The sequence below is a fragment of the Gopherus flavomarginatus genome, chromosome 1, assembly GCF_025201925.1.
Source record: "Gopherus flavomarginatus isolate rGopFla2 chromosome 1, rGopFla2.mat.asm, whole genome shotgun sequence".
NCBI classification, from domain to species: Eukaryota; Metazoa; Chordata; order Testudines; family Testudinidae; genus Gopherus; species Gopherus flavomarginatus.
This window is the reverse complement of record NC_066617.1, coordinates 132759514-132781341: the sequence shown is the minus strand read 5'-3', so window position 1 is coordinate 132781341 and position 21828 is coordinate 132759514. Positions and strand designations below refer to the sequence as shown.

The 21828-nt window shown below is 42.2% G+C and overlaps 1 protein-coding gene across 1 annotated transcript in view; it reads right to left on the bottom strand.

Moving 5' to 3' along the window:
- Positions 1 to 21828, bottom strand: part of UPK3A (uroplakin 3A) — an 897123-nt gene that overhangs the window by 792326 nt on the left and 82969 nt on the right. The window lies entirely within an intron of this gene.

Here is a 21828-nt window from a genome sequence, read left to right as displayed (position 1 = left end):
GAAGGCCCAGCCTAAAAGCAAAACAAAACACAAACTATTCATTTAATTTAACTATAGTTGAATTAAGACCTTAAATAGTACAAGTTACATAAGCACATGCATTGCTTTAAGCACTGACTTCATTAGGACTGCTCACTTGTTTAAAGTTAGGTGCATGCCTAAGAACCTTCCTGAACTTGGGTGCTAAGATACCCAAACATTTCCTCTCAGTCTTTATTCAGGCCTAATCTGATGGTATCCAGTTTGCAAATTAATTCCATGCAGTGTTTCACAAGTTGCTGCATGGACTGAGAACTCAAACGTTTTGCTCAAAGCCCCTTTCTGCATCTTACATATTTCACAGAACATCTTTGTGAAGCAGAGATAGTAGTCTTTTAGGTAGAATGTTAATTGTGATAAGTGTTGACTGTGAAAGTGTACTAGCACGAGATTAATCTCTCTCTCTCCAGCTCACTCCAGTGGCTGCTATTACATGAATTATCAAAGAAGTTCTTTGAAGGAGCAGTGTTAACAATTCTTACAATTTGATAATAAGTCTCATGATATTTCAGGATTGTCTAAAAGCCTCAGGTCCTGGAGTCTTGTGATTTAAGAGAAAGAGTTTTCAAGAGGGTCTAGCCTCACGATTGCAGAGAAAAAATTGAAAGCATGAACTCTTAACAGCTAAAAGGCAAGCATAAAAAATCCAAAATTAATTATTTTTTTAAAAAGTAATATGCTTTGTAATCTAGTTGGTGGCCTGACTCGTGGTTTTTGAATGCTTGGGGTTAGCAGTAGTGAAGGAGCTCTCCCTGGGAGTGGCAAACATTTAAGAAATTCATCCCCCATTATACAGGATACAGCAAATTATATTTCATAGATTGTAGGCCTGGAAGGGACCTCAAGTCAAGTCCCCTGCCCTCATGGCAGGACCAAATACTGTCTAGACCATCCCTTACAGACATTTATCCAACCTACTCCCAAATATCTCCAGAGATGGAGATTCTGCAACCTCCCTAGGCAGTTTATTCCAGTGTTTAATCATCCTGACAGTTAGGAACTTTTTCCTAATGTCCAACCTAAACCTCCCTTGCTGCAGTTTAAGCCCATTGCTTCTTGTTCTATCCTTAGAGGCTAAGATGAACAAGTTTTCTCCCTCCTCCTGATGACACCCTTTTAGATACCTGAAAACTGCTATCATGTCCCCCCTCAGTATTCTCTTTTCCCAACTAAACAAACCCAATTCTTTCAGCCTTCCTTCACAGGTCATGTTCTCAAGACCTTTAATCCTTCTTGCTGCTCTTCTCTGAACCCTCTTCAATTTCTCCACATCTTTCTTGAAATGCGGTGCCCAGAACTGGACACAATACTCCAGTTGAGGCCTAACCAGCGCAGAATAGAGTGGAAGAATGACTTCTCGTGTCTTGCTCACAAGACACCTGTTAATGCATCCCAGAATCATGTTTGCTTTTTTTGCAACAGCATCACGCTGTTGACTCATATTTAGCTTGTGGTCCACTATAACCCCTAGATCCCTTTCTGCCATACTGTTAAAACTTACCAATTGTCCAAAAAAACACCTTATAGCATTGATGAAGTTGATATTGTATTCAGCCAAAGGATAGGCCAGTATTAGACCCTCCTAATAGCAGGAGCTTTCTGTAATGGAGGTATACACAGAGGTTGGAGCTTTTATACTATGGAAGAAATGTGTGACCCTTGACCCTTGGCCTGTGTTGTTCTGGGAAATGTAGTTTAGGAATCAGGCATCCATTTTGTTCCTGGTGTTTGCATTGGTTAATTTTTTTGTGTGTATTCAAATAGGGTGATGGGTTACCTGGTCAGTTTGCATAACATGGGAGTAAACAGCTTTGGGATTTTTCCACTAAGCTACTACTGTGCAATAGGCTGGGTTAGGCTGAACTGCCTGCGGGAAAATTCACCGAGTAAAATGCAGACACTGATGGAGACAATACGGAGATGGAGGTAGAAGCCTGCCTTTAATTTTAAGCTTTTTGTGATGCAATTGAGAGGGTGCAACTTACACTGGAAGAGCGTTAAAGTTAGATGTTTTGCTTAGTTTCTCCTTTTGAATCATTTTAATGTTTTCTGTATGGGTTCTGCAGTTTGTCTATGGGAACTTGTTACTTAACAGAGCAACATCAAAACATTGTGCTCCTACCCTATATCCTGCTGTTCCCTAGAGCACACTAGGCATGCCAATGTATTGAGGCTAAAGGGCTAGGGGCATCTTTTCCCTTCTCTCATCTGTTTTTCCCCATGGGTTCAGAGTCAGACCTTAGAAACCTTGTGCTGTGTGTGTTGGCAGAGTCAATTTTCAATCACTTATGATTTCCTTAGAGTTTCCTCCTGCAAACATATGAAACCCATGGAGCTTACACAACTGTTCCTCTTTCACACCTCAGATATGGAGAGTCTCCAAACAGAAGTTCAGGCTAGAGCATCATGTGCTGCAAATATCTGTAGCTCCACTGAAGTCCATGGAGCTATGCTGACTTACACCAGCTGATGATTCACAGATTCCAAGGCTAGAAGGGACCAGTGCAAACATCTAGTCTATCCTCCTGTATAAACAAGTCACAGAACTTCCCCAGTGTGCCCCTATATATGTATTCATGCCTGACTGGCTCAATAATATTTAAATTAGGCCCCATCCTGCAACTGGATCCATGCTGGAGAACTCTGATGCCTACAGACTCTCACTAAAGGCAAAAGTAGAAGGGTCTACCTGAGTAGCGGATCTAACTATGCTCTGACCCTGACCTGAGTGGGGGCTCTGCAGAGGTGCAGTAGACAGCCCACAAGCTACAGGATCAGGCCTTTAGATTGTAAGCTGCTTTGAGGAGGGAACATGTCTCTTCAGCACCTCACCCAATGGGTCCAGATTCTGACTGATACCAAAATCTACACAAATAATAAACCAAACATTTCTTAAAGACTGAGAAACACTATATCAGGATATGGAATTTTGGCCTAAAAGGAAAAACATCATGAAGGGTATTATAAGCCACCAACTAAAAGTGGGGCTTTACAAGATGCTGTTAGCCTCACCTGCTCAGATCACCACTCAGCTTTATCCCCTTCCTGAACCATTGGGGAGTGAGAGTGTTGTGTTCAATGTGACTCTGCGCAGAGCTGCCAGCAATTAAAAAATGAATAGCAATTTTTTGGATGAGGCAGCACATATCCCAGCTTTTCTTTTTGTAATTCTTTTTAGTTCTGTTTTTCCAAACTACCACAGTGGTGACTTCTCAATGAAGGGTCAAACGTCACCTGTTTTTGAGAGACTTCTGTGCTAAAATCCAGTCACAAAATGCCCATTACAAAACCTTTATTTCCAGAGTAAAAACAACACTTTCTGCCCCACTGTTCCAGTTCGAAAACAGCTGTCTAAATCCTACTCCAGCTTTCAAAAAGGAAAAATAAAAACTAGTACTGGGCTGAAAGCAAGCATGGAAAGGGGAAAATAGACTTAAAATGGAGGTTAAAAATGGAAGTTACACTACAACCGTAAACACACACACACACACTCTCTCTCTCTCTCATATGGCCCCTCTGTACCACTCTGGCAGCCCCAAGAGGCCATAAAACTGCTCTAAATGTGTGTGTGTGTGTGTGTGAGAGAGAGAGAGAGAGAGAGAGAGATCATCAGCTTGGGTAGAACCAGTGTAACCAGTCTTGAGCCACTTTTTCTCAACACAGGGGGCATGCTTGAGGAGGGAACAAACATGGCTGCATCACAATACACTCCAGAGACCCCCAGTCAGTATAGAGGCCACTGGAAGAGGGGGTGGGGAGGTTAGAGCAAAGGTAGCATACAATAGACATGGTCATTTTTTTTGGAAGGTTTTTTATTCGGGGAAAATGGAATATTTATAATGGAAATTTTTGCAGGAAATGTCCCTTTGCAACTAACCGTACTGTGCTTTTGTAGAAAACTGAAACATTACAGCCAATCTCCCCTGCACATTTTTTTTTCAGTTTTCAACAAACTTTTGTAGAAAATTTTTGAGGAAAACATTTTTTTTTCCATTTTCCTCAAATTTTTTTTTATTTTGCAGTAGCAAACATTTCCAAACCAGCTGTAACATACCGGATCTCTGGCCCTAAATCCCACTATGCACCACTTGGCCAGACCTATGGACCATATTTATACACAGGCAACTATACACAGACACACATGCAAAGTACAGGTTATCTTCAGTGTATTTGTTTATATACTCAAACCACTAATGTGGGATGAAGAGAGGAACAGAGTGGCATGTGAGAAGCCATCATGCCAGCCCATGGTAAGGTCTAGATAGCTAGCATAGACATGCTCCAGAAAGATTAGTTGCTTTTAAGCAGAACATTTCTTTGATCTAAAAATGTAAGAGCCAAGAATGACGACAGACCAAGTTCCTTCAGCTCTTGTCAACAACCTGTGGAGATTAAAAGGCTGTCAGAAAGCTATCAACTGTGGCATCAGAATTGCTTTCTGAAGTCATTCTGAATTAAAAACTAATGATAGTTTTCTTTGATAGCTCTTTTCAGTGGAGTGCAGCTGGAGGAAAATCAGCCAAAAGGGGAATTCAATTTTTTTTAATAATTAATTTTGACTTTCTTTACCATATGATTTCTGGGTAGCTGAGTCGTCTTTTTAATTTCTCTCTATACAACATGAAGGAGGAAATTTTTGGTGAATAAAATGACTGGAACATTTTTCATTCCCTCTCCCAGTACTTTGACAATGTGTTTACATTTCCCTATCAATCATTCCTTGTTCCTCCCTCCACAGACACAATAAATAGCCCATAAATGAGGTTGGGATTGTTGCTGGGGTAAAATGACCAGTTTGAATGAAGAGGCTCGCTTTCTAACAATAATGTTGATAGTGCTGCTGGTGGAGGTAATAAACAGAACAGCTCAACATGTTGCAGATAGTACGGTGTAGAAAAAGATGCTTGAGTGTTTGCTTTTTTGACTATCACAGTTCCAACCATTTTTCCCCCACTCTTAGTACCTCTAAAGGTGTTCCCCACCGCCCCCCGTGGTTAAACCTCCATTAGGATTTTTATTTTCAGAATAAATTTTCATTGCAATGCTTTGTTTTATGCTCTATAGTGAGTGAGTAAGAGTGAGTGTGTGTGTTCCAGTCTTCTCCTGATTAGAAGGAAGGGGCAGATTTGTTCTTTTGATTATGAAGGCAGCAGGGCCAGCTGGCACAGAATCAGAGGGTCCACACATAGAGTTAGCGGCAGTTATTCCCGATTAACTCCGTTTGTATGCAGATAAGCCCTTAAGAGAGCAATTCTCACCCTTGTTTTCAATCACCAAGGACAGGCAGAGAAAAGGAAACTTACAATCACTATATATTTCCAATACGGTACTAGTCTTAAAATATATTTTAAAATTGGGTTTTATTATGGAAACATCCCCTAATATGTTTAAAAAAATAGTTGGGAGACAGAACTACCCTTTGGAGATCCTGCTTTATACCTAGTTTGACTGCTGTCCACCAGCAGGGGGTGGCTTGCGAGTGTGAGAGAACAGAACTTTCATAAGAGTTGGACCTAGACTGTGGCAGTCCCATATGAAATAAGAATGAATACCCGAGCATTATCAGAACTAAATACAAGACTTGCTTCCTCCTAACTTTCCCTCAGTAAATTCTTCTCTCTCTTGTGCTCACCCACTTGAGTTATTTCTTTTACAGGCTGGGAAGGAAGAGAGGGAATGAGAAGAAAGAGAGTTATTGTTTTAGTTTTTAAATGATTGGGTGGTGAGCAGATGCTAGAATGCCACAAGCCACGTAAGTATCTTGATAGTCACATGAAAACTAATGGCCCAGTTTTCAAATGTGGGCACTGATTAACGGACACTGAGCTAGAGTGTACCAGCTTTCAGGTACCAGCTTTAGGAGTCTCAAGTTGGGCATCTCAAAACTGAGGCACACAAAATTAGGCCCACTTTTGAGCATTTGGGTCTAAAAGTGTCTTGCCTCATGGTTCGTTCATAGTAAGTGTCTCAGCCCACAGTAGGTGCCATGATCCTTTCAGTTTGCAGGCTTTTTTTGTAAATACTAGAAAACATGACCTCCTCTTATTGTTCCAGCTGCTTGCACATCCTCTAGTAGACACCCCAAAAGTAACAGATTGCAAAAATAATTATTTACACTCTTCAATTGAGGTTCTCCATGCACTTTATTAACAGGTATGAATTAAGTTTCACAGCATCCCTGCAAGGTATTTCCTTAATGCTGCAGGGAAGGAAACAGACACAGACAGTAAGAGATGTTACCCATGTGGCAGAATGAGCCATTGACAGAGTTGAGGAATGGAATGAATGTGGTTCCAATTCTCAGGCCCCTGTTCTAGCCATCAGAATACGCTTCTTTTCACTATTAATGAGAATCTATAAAACAAGTCTGGTAAGAGCACTAGCAATTGGTTCCCTCATATTAAGGTTTTGTTAAAACTTCTCTGTCTCCAAGGCAGACTGAAATGAAGAGACAATTCAAAAGGGCAGTGGAAGGGTCTTCAAGCTAATCTGTTCATCCCATTAGGTAATTCATATTGGTACTGAAAATAGTTAACAGTATTTAAGTGTAAACATATCTACAGGGAAATAAGTTCATAAATGTCTGTCTAAAATAGTACTAGGTGCAGAGAGCCTTCAGATTTGCCATACGCACATCAGCTTCAGATCATTAGTTTAATAAACTCTAATGGCTCATTAGTGTTGTCATAAACAGATAGTTAAAGGTTAATAGAACAGGAGTACTTCATGTCTCTTTTGACTGTAAAGGATTAACAAGTTCAGTGAGCCTGGCTGTCACCTGACTAGAGGACCAATCAGGGGACAGGATACTTTCAAATCTTGAGGGAGGGAAGTTTTTGTGTGTGCTGTTGGTGTTTGGTTGTTGTTCTCTCTGGATTCTGAGTGACCAGATGTGCAACCAGGTTTCTCTCCAATCTCTCTGATACAGTCTCTTATATGTCCAGAATAGTAAGTACTAGGCAGATAAGGCGAGTTAGGCTTATGTTTGTTTTCTTTATTTGCAAATGTGTATTTGGCTGGAAGAAGTTCAAATGTGTATTTGGCTGGAAGGAGTTCAAATTTGTATTTTGGTGAAAGGATTTTATTTGTACTTGTATACTTAGGCTGGGAGGGTATTCCCAGTGTCTATAGCTGAAAGACCCTGTAACATATTCCATCTTAAATTTACAAAGATAATTTTTACTGTTTTTTCTTTCTTCAATTAAAAACTTTTCTTGTTTAAGAACCTGATTGTTTTTTTATTCTGGTGAGACCCCAGGGGACTGGGTCTAGATCCACCAGGGAATTGGTGGGGAGAAAGGAGGGAAGGGGGAGAGAAAGGTTAATTTTCTCTCTGCGTTAGGATTACTTTCTCTCTCAGGGAGAGTCTGGGAGGGGGAGAGAAAAGGAGGGGGGAAGGTGAATTTTCCTCTCTCTTTTAAGATTCAAGGAGTTTGAATCACAGTGATCTTCCAGGGTAACCCAGGGAGGGGAAGTCTAGGAGAGGCAATGGTGAGGGAAAGGGTTTACTTTCCTTGTGTTACGATCCAGAAGGACTGGGTCTTGGGGGTCCCCGGGCAAGGTTTTGGGGGCTACTGGAGTGTACCAGGCACTGGAATTCCTGGTTAGTGGCAGAGCTACAAGTACTAAGCTGGTAATTGAGCTTAGAGGAATTCATGCTGGTACCCCATCTTTTGGACGCTAAGGTTCAGAGTGGGGGTTTATACCATGACAAGTGTCCTGAGATGGACTTTGGGACATGTTCATGTGCAGATCATCAACTCAAGGGGTATGTTGAAGTTCCCCATATCAGGACCTGGTGTGCCGCAGGTAACTTCAACCCACCCATTATTGACATAATAGACTCTAATGACTCCAGAGGATCCATTTCAACTGTCTGTTGTGGCAACATGGCAGATGTATATTTGCATTAATACGGCATATTATCTTTACCTTATTTTTAAATATGCACTATGCACTATTTCATACAATGTTGTTGTAATGCACAGTGTATCACAGCAAAAAATCATCAACACAATCAGATCTTGTATTCTGTTTCACAATTATAACCCCCCTTTCTGACTTCTTAGCATATGTGCAATGTGCCTCAGGTGGCACAGGACCGGGATTCATCACCAAATTTGGTCTGCTGGTTGGATCATTAGCTTTCCCAGCCCAGGCAAATTACTGTCAGGGAGCTCAACACAAATGCTGATCTATGCCCTTTCCTTTCTTACTAAGAAATATTGACTGGAATGCACAGGCTTTGTGGTATTTGCAGGAAACGGTGTGCTAAGATGGATGGTCCTTTATACTTTTCCCACCCAGATGACAAAGAGATGAATTAGTAGGGCTGGTGAGGAGTTTTTCAGTGATTTTTTTTATTGGAAAATGCTGATTCATTGAAACTGAAAATTTTTGCAGGAAAGGATCAAGTTTGATGCCTTTTAAATTGAAAAATGTTGACATTTTTTAAAATGAAAAATTCTAGTTTTCTGATTTGAAATTACTTTTTGTTTAGCCCTGTAATCTAATTATAGTAAATTATATATATAGCCACCTCTAAATCAATTGGAAATATTTCAATTGACCTGAACCAATAATATTCTGAGATTTTCATTTCACAGAGAGTTTTCAAGATTGACTTTTCATCCAAATTAGTACAGGAAAAATTTTCAAAATCTTGAAATTTTTCACGGGATCCAAAAACCTTTCCCTGGGCAGCTCTATTCATTAGTAGTATTCTTTCAATGTATAAAAGTATGAAAGAGAAGCATAGCATCCTATGTGATGTAAATTACAAGGGGAAAATTTTCCTCAAACTCTTTTTCTAATAAATCTCACTCCCTCATCGTGCCCCTTCTTCCCCCCAAAGCCAAAGTAAATAAATTTTGCTGCATTCCCTGAAAGTCAGAAGACACAGGCCATTCTGGACCAAGTGAGGAACAGGTTTCAAAGCTGGGAGCTCCTCATGGAGATTGCTCCACTGCCAGCACCTTTTTTTTAAATTGAAGGGACGCTGGTCTGTGCATCTCCATGGGGAGATGGTCTCCCATGTAGCTAGGTCCCAAGCGAGTTAGAGCTTTATAGGTCAAAGCTAACAACTTAAACTCCACCAAGAAGCCAACAGGCAGCCAGTACAGATCCTGATGCATAGAGGTCAGGTGCTCAAACTGAGACACATCACTTGAAAAGCAGATTGCTGTGATCCGCAACACTGTAAGTATCTTGATGCATAGCCCCATGTGGAACACACGGCACTAATCCATGCTTATGTTGCATCATTTCACTATCACAGCTACTTCCATATTTTCAATGTGATGCTTGTCATGATTAAATCACTCTGGATTAAATGTTGGTGAAATTGCACATATTAAAGAAACACAGCATTCCTTTAGTTTAATAAGACTAAGACACACAACCACACATAGAACATCTGAAACAACTACTAGGTCAAATGTACTCTTCCAGCAGCAGTGAGGAGATTAAATTAAAGGCTTCCATCAGGAAATAGTGTCTGGCATGTAATTTCTGGTAGATTGGAAACTCTTCCAGGCAAGGACTGTTCCACTCTGTAGGTTTTTACTACACCTTGCTCACAGAGGTTCGGACCATCCTGATAGTTCCCAGCCACACTGAAAGTTAAGAGTAGTTCAGCGAATATTGGACTAGGACTCACAGACTTTAAGGCCAGAAAGGACCATCATGATCATCTAGTCTGACCTCCTGCACATTGCAGGCCACAGAACCTCACCCACCCACTCCTGCAATAGACTCACAGTGGCGCAAATAAAATTCATTTCTTACCAGTACAGTGTGTGCGTGCGGGGGAATGGGCATGTGACCCCCCCACCACGTGACGACTCCCTGTCCCACCCCGAGCCTGGGGCACCACACTCTCCCTCTTCTCTCCCCATAATTCATGCCACGTTACCAAGGGTGGGTGTATGGGGGGGACACTCTGTCCTCCTCCCGCTGCACCAGAGACTTCTGAACCACAGGGCTCTCCCAGGGACCACAGTGGTGAAAGGAGCAGAACGTGGGAACTGCCCCCAGCCCAGCCCTGCCCTCCTGCAGGGCTGCTGTACAGACCCCAGACAGGACTCAGGAGACGCAGCTGCATGGAAGGGCTGGGTGCAGTACAGCCATGCCAGAGAAGCTGCTGGTGTGGGGTCACTCAGCAGCCCCATGTTCTGTGCCTCCTGTGTCTTTCTGGTAAGGTGTACCAGCTATAAATCTTTTACTGGCTCAGCGTACTGGACTGTACCGCTCTACTTGCATCACTGTAGACCCATATCCTCTGGCTGAGTTACTGGAGTCCTCAAATCTTGATTCAAAGAGTTCAAATTACAGAGAATGCACCATTTACACTAGTTCAAACCAGCAAGAGACCCAGGGTCCATGCTGCAAAGGAAGGTAAAAGAACCCAGGGTCTCTGCTAATCTGACTCGGGGGAAAATTCCTTCCTGACCCCAAATATGGTGAACAGTTAGACCCCGAGCATGTGGGCAAGACCCACTAGCCAGGCACGTCAAGAAGAATTCTCTGTAGTAACACAGAGTATTTCCCCATCTAGTGTCCTGCCTCAGGCCGTTGGAGATATTTGCTAATAGCAATTGTGGCTGGGCCATATGCCATTGTAGGCAAAGTCAGTATACCATCCCCTCCATAAACTTATCATGCTCAGTCTTGATCTGGGTTCTGTCACTCTGCCACTGACCTGCTGTGTGACCTTGGAGAAGTCACTACACTTAGCTGTACCTCTGTTCCTCCTCACTCTGTGTCCATCATGTCTATTTAGACCAGTGGTTCTCAAACTGTTGTACTGGTGACTCCTTTCACACAGCAAGCCTCCGAGTGTGACCCCCCCCTTATACATTTAAAACTCTTTTTTATATATTTAACACCATTATAAATGCTGGATTCAAAGCGGAGTTTGGGGTGGAGGCTGATCAGCTCATGACCCCCATGTAATAACCTCGCAACCCCCTGAGGGGTCCCAACCCCCAGTTTGAGAACCCCTGATTTAGACTGTAACAGGCATGACTTCTCTCTTACTTTGTGTTTATACAGTTTCTAGCACAATAGAACCCCAATCTTTATTGGAACCTGGCCACTACTGTAATGCAATTAGTAAATAATAACAATAATTAAATCCTAGAAGAATCACCTAATTTATAACAATCCAAACAGCTTGTTCTCCACTACAGTGTTTTCAAAGTATAGGCCCTAATGGATGTTATACAGCTGCTGCACCAGGAGTGTAGTTCTATTAACTTTCAAATGGTGGTTATAAAAAAGTTATGATACTGTATCATCTCCATAATGTGGTATTATTATTGCCTTCCTTGTAGGAGCACACCTGGTTTCAGCTCTTGTAAGTGATGGATACAAATCCCCTGCTTATTTGCACCCTTCTGTAAAGATCTTTTGTTGCAAAACCATAATGGTATTATCTTACTTTAATGTTATTTTTTAATGTAATAGATTTGCTTTTTCCATTGCATGGGCCATTTACCCATTAGGGCTGTGAGTTTGCATCTTGGAAGGATTTGTTGCAGTACTATTTGAGAATGCAGCCTCAGCCACGAGGCAATGATTGGAATAAAGATTTATTCAAGCTTCAGAACAGCAGAGGTCTTCTAATCCATCTACAAAGGTATATGTGGTTTCTGGCTTATTTGTTTTACTCTGGTGTTAAATCCTCCATGAAGAACATACAGTATATAAACAATTGGACAATCAGCTGCTAACATTTGGTAGCCCAGTTAGTGTGACAGGCTACTGTACAGAGAGTGGGTGGGAAATAAATCCTCTTTTCAGATCTGTTATGTGGAAGAAGGGGAATACGGACAGCAAAAGAATGCATTGGAAACCCCTTCTTCAGCTACATGCCAGGGTTTAGAATGGAAAACGACACTGCCAAATGTGATATTGTTTCCACTCTGGGCACGGTCATTAAATATAATATTAGCTTTACTGGACTCATCAGCTGTGGTTGCATTTCAACTACCTACCAATGTAGTACATTTTCGGGAGGTGATGGAGGTTAGGAAATAGGAAAACAGCTTTTTCATTTTTTTACACTCAGCCCAACAGCGCTGGGATATTATTAAATACAAAAGTGTAGCCTATTTCTCAGAACCATAACCATCTGTCTGTTCCAGAGATGGCAAAACATGTTTTGGGTAATTTCATACTCATTCAAGCATTGTGATTTCAAATTTCCACATGGAATTAAACCCCTTGTAGTTTCAGTTCCATTTATCCAGTCTTACAGAAGTGGTGAAAGGCCAAGTGGCCTCTTCCCTTATATGGCCAAAATGGAGAAGGTGAACTGAATGGAGGTGTGAGGAAATGGGGGCTAAGCAGCAGATGCATGAGGAACATTATTAATAGCGAAGTCAAATTAAGCATGTGTGTAAGGGGAGTGTGGGTGGGGCACCGGAAGCAGCCTGGTTAATCACATAGGTCTGGAAATAGCAAAGAAAAAGTTTGGAAGTGACAGAAGAGGGATTTAGCGGTGGTGGGGGGGAAGGACAGGCAACAGCCCTGAGGAGGGATGGGGCAGAGTGAGCGAGCTTCGGCAGCAGAGACAGCATGTTTCTTTGGAAGCTAACAACAGAGAAAGATGCAGGGTGGATAATATCTGTGTCTGGCACTTTTAGGGTTAGTATCTAGAGTGCTGGGTGCAGTGACAAAGAATCTGCCCAGAAGAACCCCATACGATTGCTATAGAAATTAAGTTCAGACACTAAGGACGATGCAATCTGGTGTATTTTACAGATGCTTTTTATTGCCCCATTAATTAAGGGGATAATGTTTGTGGTGAAGGAGTAAGAGGCAATAAACTGCTTTTATGAGTGATTAAAGAGAAGCCAGAACATTTGAAAGCGCAGAAACAGTTTGAGAGCACACGCCAGCATTAAAAACCCTCACGAAAGATGGCCAGGTGGGGATGCCTGATTTCATGTAGATTTAAAAGTTCGGTCACTTTGTTGGATTTCCCATTGATGTCACTATGGTGACAAGGGAGCTTAAGGTTAATAACCACTTGAGGACAGAAGAGAAAGCGAACTACTATTTGAGAAAGTGGTCTAGACAGAAATAAAGTAGTACCACGTCACACAGAAGAGGTGATTTTGAGAAGTGGAATCACCTTCTGCAACCAAAAATATTTGTGTAAGCCAACATTTGCATCTGTGATGAATTGTAGGCACAATTCCTAGCACATTGATGTGTAGGGGTTATACTTAGCCACTCAATCTTCTAATAGCTCCAGCAAAATTATTGCACCTTTAAAATAAAGAGGCCAGCGAGAAATCACAGCTGTAGCATCACTGAAGTTTTCACTGTCTTGTGAAAAGTGATTGCTAATTTTTTTCTGGGGTGCAGTTAGCTGAATTCCTTCTCTTGAATTCAAATTATTACTAGAGCTGGGTGGAGAAAGGTAATTCTGTTTCATGGAGGATTTAAAATGAAAACCTACGAAATTCTCCAAAAGGAGCCCATTGACTGCAGGGCAGGCCACGTGGTGGGGTGCTGGAGGAATTAGGCCCATCAGCTGGCAGGAAACCAGGCACAGCTCCATCAGTTTCTTGAGGAACTTACTCGAAATAAAACCATTTCTGCAAAACTTTTCAGTTTCAATGAACTGCCAAATCCCAACAAAAAATATTTTGTAGGCATGTCACCAACCAGCTCTAATTATTTCTAATAGATTTATATATTGCAAATAAGTGTGGTGTCTTCTAGGACTGGTGAATTAGCTCAACTGGTATCTATTATATCCACCAAGGCTGCAGGACTCTTCCTCATGGTGTCACGTCTCATTCTGTCAAAGCCACCATGATAGAGGCATGTCACACAATGACCACAGCATATTGGAGTTTAACAATGGAAGTGAATTCCAGGAAAGAGATCACACCTGAATTCTTTTTCACTGCAGATGCAAACACACTGAAAGCAGAGATATCCAGAACTGGGCAAAGAAATTGACTTCAATGAGACTTGTGCTCCTTAGTCATTAGGCACTTCTAAAAATGCCACTCTGAGGTGCCAAGATATAGACTTGTTTGAAAATGCTGGTCTTGGTCCACTGGCTAATATATTGTCCAAGCCATGTCCTTATCCATCAACCTATTACAAAGATAGCTACATGGGTTAAAGTGGAAAAATGGTGATATTTATAAGCAGGCTTGGAAGGATTAGATTTTTATTGGTGAATGTCAGTAGAATGTAATTTCACCATACACACACAGAGCAAGGAAAAATATTTCCATTGAGAAGAATCAAAATTTACAGATAGTGCTGCTAGAGAACTTGCTAATGTTTGATTTAAGGATATTTACTTTGTCATTTGTGTTTTAATTGTTATAAAGCTTTAACTTTTTAAACCTCAATGCTTACAGTCATTAAATAATTGTTTGACCCCCCCATTGTCTGATTCCCCCTATAATTTCCAACAACTGTGAAAATTTAAATTGATACAAAAATTAAAAATGCTTAAAACCCATAATTTTGTGCAATTGTAAAAATGTATATTGACAAATAAATGCTTAAAAGTAATATTTATCAAAATTATAAAAATAAAATACAATTCTGCCAACTCTATTTGTAACAGGAAAAACCTAATGAAAAGTGTTTGTAGGACACTGCACCTTTTAAAGAACCTCCAATATCGCTTCTTAGATTAGTTGGCTCTAAAATATTGGAGGATTTTCTGGAGACTGTTTTGATAGGTTATATACACTACATATTCATATTAAAGCTGGTTTACTGTATGCACAAGAACAAAGATAAACATGAGCAAGATCCTCAGCTGATGAAAATCATCATAGTTCCAATGAAGACAATGGTGTTACGCCAAACTACACCAGCTACAGATCTGGCCTCAGTACACAAATACTGAGCCTAATTCTCTGCCAGTGTAAAACCATAGACTTTAGTGGAGCTGCCTTTACTCACTTACTTAATTTGGCCCATTAGCTTATTTAGATAGTATGTTTTAAAACTGAATCGAATAAGAGGGGGAAATTGATTGGCCAAGAGAATGCCAAAAAACCGTACAACCTTATAGTTTGGCCAGTGCTTGCAATAATCTTGCTTCCTGAAAGGGGTAAAAGAAAAACCCACATTTTTTGGAGTTTTGAAGACACTTCACTTTGTGCTGCAAAATGCTTCCAACGCAGGTAGGTATTCAGGAAATAAAGTGGAATGGTGGAGCCTTGTATTATTGTATAAATCAGGGGTTGGCCACCTTTCAGAAGTGCTGTGCCAAGTCTTCATTTATTCACTCTAATTTAAGGTTTCGTGTGCCAGTAATACATTTTAATGTTTTTAGAAGGTCTCTTTCTAGAAGTCTATAATATATAACTAACCTATTGTTGTATGTAAAGTAAATAAAGTTTTAAAATGTTTAAGAAGCTTCATTTAAAATTAAATTACAGACCAGTGGCCAGGACCTGGGCAGTGTGAGTGCCGCTGAAAATCGGCTTGCGTGCTGCCTTCGGCACGCATGCCATAGGTTGCCTACTACTGGTATAAATTCTACTTGCTCCCCTACCCAGGTGACTGAGTGCATATTTCACATTTGAATAAAATATCTTTTGATTTTTTCTATTAGAATCATCATGGTATGGGTGGGTGAATATATCAATATTTGTAAAGCTCTGAGAAATTCTCCAGTGAAAGATGCTCTACAAGTGCAATGTATTATTAAATACTATACACAGAGAGATGTAACAGATACAGTAATGCGATCACTCATACTTATGATCATTAAGAATAACAACAACTCCTTTGGTTAACAGCACTGTTCTGTCTTTTCACGTTTCTTTATAGATTCTGAACAGCCCATAAGTCACTTTATTTCTAGGAGCATTTGATAATCAGACTAATCCTGGGAACAATTTTAAATTCCTAATAGCTCAGTAAACTAGAATGTGTAGGCAATTTATTCTCTGCATATTGTCAGTACAGGTAACACTCCATTTCTCATTTCATGAATGCATTTTATTGTTTTAAACTGAAACCCAGCACGTGTTTCCAACAGTTTAACTCCATAATCATTTCCTTTTTGCTATGGAAATGATCTGAAAATTGTTCTTTGATACAGGGAAGAGTTCGCAAGGGCACGCTGTACCAAAGCTGGAATTGTGCAATTACCATTTGTAAAGAGAAACTGTTATCAAAGTAACTGCAGGGGACATCTCCAGGAATCCTCTTGGAGTCAGGAAATCTGAAACATACATATCTCTAACATGAATTTCACTTTAAACCCTTCTGAATAATGCATAAGATTTGATTTAACATCATAGTTAATTCTGGCATTCAGTCCCAGATAACAGGGGTTCTTAGGGCAGATTACCACACCCACACACCCTTTTTTGCAACTGAACTGTGTAGTAGTTGCAAGTCTTTTGATATCAAGGTGCCTTCTGTCTTTGAAGGATCCTCCCTAATGACAATGCTGAAGCACAACAGTCAGGCCAGGGCTACACTATAAACTTACACTGGTATAACTACGTTGCTCAGAGATGTGAAAAATTGCAGAGGTACATTACCTACTCCTGACGGCATAGTCGCGTCTTCACTAAGGGCTTGGCTACACTTGTGAGTTAGAGAGCATTAAAGCAGCCCTGTGCGCTCGAATTCACGATGCGTCCACACTGGCAAGGCATGTAGAGCGCTCTGACTCCACGGCTAGAGCGCTCCTGGTAATCCACCTCAGCGAGTGGAACGTTTGATGTGCCCCCGCTAGAGCACCGCAGCACCAGTGTGGATGCCCTGGTCTGTTAATCCACTCTGATCAGCCTCCAGAAGCGTCCCACAATACCAGTTCTAGCCATTCTGGTCATCACTTTGAACTCTACTGCCCTGCCTTCAGGTGACCAACCGTCAGACCCACCCTTTAAATTATCTGGGAATTTTGAAAATCCCCTTCCTGTTTGCTCAGCCAGGTGTGGAGTGCTCTAAGCAAATCTTTCCAGGCCCCAGGCGATCCCCAGTATGGAGCAATGGCAAGATGCTGGACCTCATCAGTGTTTGAGGGAGGAAGCTGTCCAGTCCCAGCTGCGCTCCAGCCGTAGGAATTACAACGCCTTCATGCTGATATCAAGGGACAGGCTGGAAAGGGGCCATGACTGGGACACACTGCAGTGCAGGGTTAAAGTGAAGGAGCTGCGGAGTGCCTACTGTAAAGCCTGTGAGGCAAACCGCCACTCCAGTGCTCCCCCGTAACCTGCCATTTCTACAAAGAGTTGGATGCGATTCTTGGGGGTGACCCCACCTGCACTCTGAGGACCACCATGGACACTTCAGAGCCCAGTGCAACAAGGCAGGAGGAGGAGGAAGAGGAGGAAAGTGGGAGTGAGGGTGCTGAGGAGGAAGACACCCCACAATCCCTAGATGCACGCAGCCAAGAGCTGTTCTCAAGCCAGGAGGAAGGTAGCCAGTCGCGGTGGCTGGTGCTTGGGGAAGGACAAACACCAGAGGAGATTCTCAGTAAGTGGCTTTTATTTTGGGAAGGAAGTTATTCGGTGCAGGCTCTTGGGGTGAGGAGGGTTAGGGCTGCATGCATGCCTAGATGCAGAATAGGGTGTTGATATGCTCTCTCACATCATGGTAATCAGTCTCAGTGATCACTTCAAAGGTCTCATCCAGAACTTGGGCAATGCGTTTGCACAGGTTTCTTGGGAGAGAGCCTCTGTGGTCCTTGTCCCAGTCAGGCTAACATGTCCACGCCACTGTGCCATAAAGGGTGGGGGGACCATTGCTGCACAAAGGCAAGCTGCATATGGGCCAGGGCAGAATCCACATTGCAGTAGAAGATCCTCCCTTGCTTCCCAGGTCACTCTCAGCAGCGAGATATCTTCCAGGACAAACTCCTGTGGAAAATGTGGGGACAGGGTCCCCTGCAGCTGTTAGCTCTCCTCAAGGCACAGAAACCCAGAGGACAGTATGGCCGTGAAACAATCAGTTTGGCCCTGTGCTTAATCACCATTTTGGGGCTCCTGTGGGTTATGTGTGCTCACTTTGGAACAGGCAAATTATGCTATTGTGTAGACTGTGCCCTTAAGTACGGGGGAATCATTGCTCTCTCTGGTACGAACAATGCTGTCTCTTAAGTGTTGCATTTTTCCTTTACAGATGCAACCTTAGGATCTCAGCCATCCGTGTTATCACTGGCCGAAAGACTCCAAAGAATTACGAAGAGGTCACATAGAAGCAAAGAAGACATGCTGCATGAAGTAATGCAGCAGTCCCTTAACGAGAATCTAAAAGCCCAGGAGTGGAGGGAGAGTGAAAGGAGGATCCGCCAGCAGAATGAGGAGCGCCAGCACAAAAACGCGGAGCTCCAGCAAAGCACAGAGCAGCAGATAAGCATCATGGAGCACCAAGCAGACTTGATCCAGGTGATTGTAGCCATGAAGGCGGAGCACTACCGTGCCCGTCCCCATCTGCAGCTCTTATCCCAAAACTCTTTCCCTTGTGTCCTCATGTCACCTCCAGCCACTCTTCCCCAACATCCGGGTTCTTATTGCCACCAGCTGTCTCCAACACCTGTAGCTTCACCACCCAGCCCTGAAAACTACGACCCTTATCCACTGCACTTAACTCCCATCACCATGCATTATAGCCATCCTGAAGTGCAGCACTCACTGCACAGCACTCCAGACAGGACATACGCAAATCTGTGATTGTACCGTTCCCCACCCCACACCCTTGCCCTTTCTGTTTCCCAAGCAGTTGTGTTTCTTTTCAATAGATAAATTTTCTTTTCAATAAATGGATTTTCTGGCTTTGAAAACAGTCTTTCTTATTGCATAAAGTAAAAGATACCTTAGCCCAGGAAAACAACATGGACTGCAAGTCAGCGTAACAAACACGGATTCCTAGTAACATTGGAACCACTGCACTTCACTCCTGTGCAGGGCACCAAACATTACTAGCCTCAGATTGCTCTCTCAAGGCATCCCTAATCCTTTCAGTCCCGCACTGGGCCCCTCTAATAGCCCTGCTCTCTGGCTGTTCAAATTCAGCCTCCAGGTGGTGAATCCCCGAGTTCCATGCCTGAGTGAATCATTCACTCTTCCCTTCACAAATATTATGGAGGGTACAGCACGAGGATATAACTGTGGGATGTTGTCATCAGCCAGGTCCAGCTTCCCATACAGAGAGCGCCAGCGGCCCTTTAAATGGTCAAAAGCACACACCACAGTCATTCTGCACTGGCTCAGCCTGTTGCTGAACCGTTCGTTGCTGCTGTCAAGGCTCCCTGTGTAAGGTTTCATGAGCCACGGCATTAAAGGGTAAGCGGGGTCTCCAAGGATCACAATCGGCATTTTGACTTTCCCTACGGTGATCTTCTTGTTTGGGAAGAAAGTCCTGGCTTGCAACTTCCTGAACAGGCCAGTGTTCCGAAAGATGCATGCGTCACGCACCTTTCCAGGCCAGCCTGCGTTAATGTCAATGAAATGCCCACAGTGACTCACAAATGCTTGGAGAACCATAGAGAAATACCCCTTCCGATTAATGTACTTGGAGGCTACGTGGGCTGATGCCAGAACTAGAATATGCATCCCATCTATTGCCCCTCCGCAGTTAGCGAAACCCATTCGTGCAAAGCCAGCCACAATGTTATGCACATTAGGGAAGATAGAGCGTGCAACACAAAAAAAGTTGAAAGATGGTGCCAAATGTGGACGGAAGCACAGGGATTGCTGGGATGTGCACCGATGCATCACAGGGCGTTGGGACAGGACCCAGAACGCCCCACACTCCATGCCCCCTTCCCACAAGCAACAGCGCCAGAATGGGAAGAGGTGCTCTGTGGGACAGCTGCCCATAATGCACTGCTCCCAATGCCACTGCAAGTGCCACACATGTGGCCACGCCAGTGCGCTTGCAGCTGTCAATTTGGACAGACTGCAGCACTTTCCCTACTTTGCTCTCCAAAGGCGGGTTTAACTCACAGCGCTCTAAATCTGCAAGTGCAGCCATGCCCTAAAGCTCTACAGCTGCACCGGTGCAGCATTTTAAGTATAGACCTGTCCAAAGTCAGTGAATGGCTGGGAGGGGGTAGAGCCAGCTATCACATATTACACCTTTCACTGCTGCCAGCTGAGAAAAAGTGACTAGAAGCAGGAATGTACCATCACCAATGTGAACACTGCTCATAATCAGAAACAGTATTAAATTTTCTAAACAATATCCAGTTGGTCAAACTGCAGGATATTGTATGTTCTGTTCTTAAAAATGAAACAATCTTGGAATCAGAAACTCCATTCTGTACTTCAATTGGTATATGACAGAAGCCAGCGATCTCTGAAAAATGGTCATTCACAAAGACTAGAAGGAAAAACTGCAGTTTGGTATGTGACAAATAAATAAAACATATCCAATCTTTAAATATCTCTCGGTGCCTACAAGCAGATAAAGTAGCTAAAGCCATGCACACTGCTGGTACTTTTACTTGTTGCTAGGCACCAGCCACTGATTCACACAGTAAGAGATCAGTTTCTGAGCCACACAGTCAAATATCAGCCAAATGATGTAGCATATACCAAATCCACCTTTGTAAGAGACAGTGGACCTCTGGGGAACAGAAAACTAATGTCAGGAAGAAAAAACTTTCCTCTACGATGAATTACTGCTGAGTTAGCAATCTATTCTGGCTAGGGCTCTGATTTCACTATGGCGTAACTGATACTGGGATACTTCTGCCACTGTTTTCTAGTGCTGTACAAAAAGATAGCCAGAGAATGTGGTGAAATTCTAGCCCCACTGAAGTCAATGGCAGAACTCCTATTGTTTTCAGCAGAGTCAGGATTTCACCCCAAGGTGTTTCGGTACAGTATTTTGCATAAACTCCCTCTATACTCAAATCACTGATCAGTGCAACATTCCCCAACATCTGAAAACCATTAGTACTGTACTGAAAGAGCCATTTGGCTCAGCTGGATTTTGGAAATATCTGATTTTTGTATTTCTATAGTAATTCTCAGCCAGTAATCTCAAAGCACTTTAAAAAGGTAGGTATTATTATTTTCTTTTACTCAAGGAGAAATGGAGACATAGAAAGGTGAAATAACTGCCACTGGATAGCTCTCTCACTCTGGGCACGTGATGCTATTAGAAAGTAGGCTTTCTAATTCCTAGTTTCACGCACTGGCCTGTAGGCCAAGTTCCTCTGATATAAATGTTTGGTGCCAATTCACAGAATAGTATCTTCAAATCGTTGTACTGTACTGCACAGGAATTTGTTTGTCTTAACAATTTATGATATAAAACAGAGACTGAACACATTTCCTCCTTTGCAACCTCATTTTCCTGAAAGTGCAACAACATAAAATTCATAAACTCATCTTAATTATTCTCTTTATACTGGGCAACATTTTATACTTAAGTAGCAAAGACATGCCAAACTGGCCACTTGATACTAACAAAGAACAGACACTTAACAATAGATATTTAAAAGCCAACATTTTATTTTTAATTGAAACACTTGATGAATTAAGAGAAAATTACACCACGATTTAAATTTTAAAAGGATGTCACATACAGTACAGCTTGTTTTATAGCTTTTTGATTATTTACATTGCAATAATTTCCTTTTATAGCCTTATGCTGTAGATGACATCTACTGGGCAAACATAGGACTGACATGGTGTGATGGGTACTCTCTCCTATGTGCTCTAAATTGCCAAAAGGAATAAATCATTACTTGCTCTCTCCAACAAGGATTTGGAAGCCTGCATCTGTTAGACAGGCAGATACTTAGTCGCTGTCAAGATGAGAGAGGAGAAG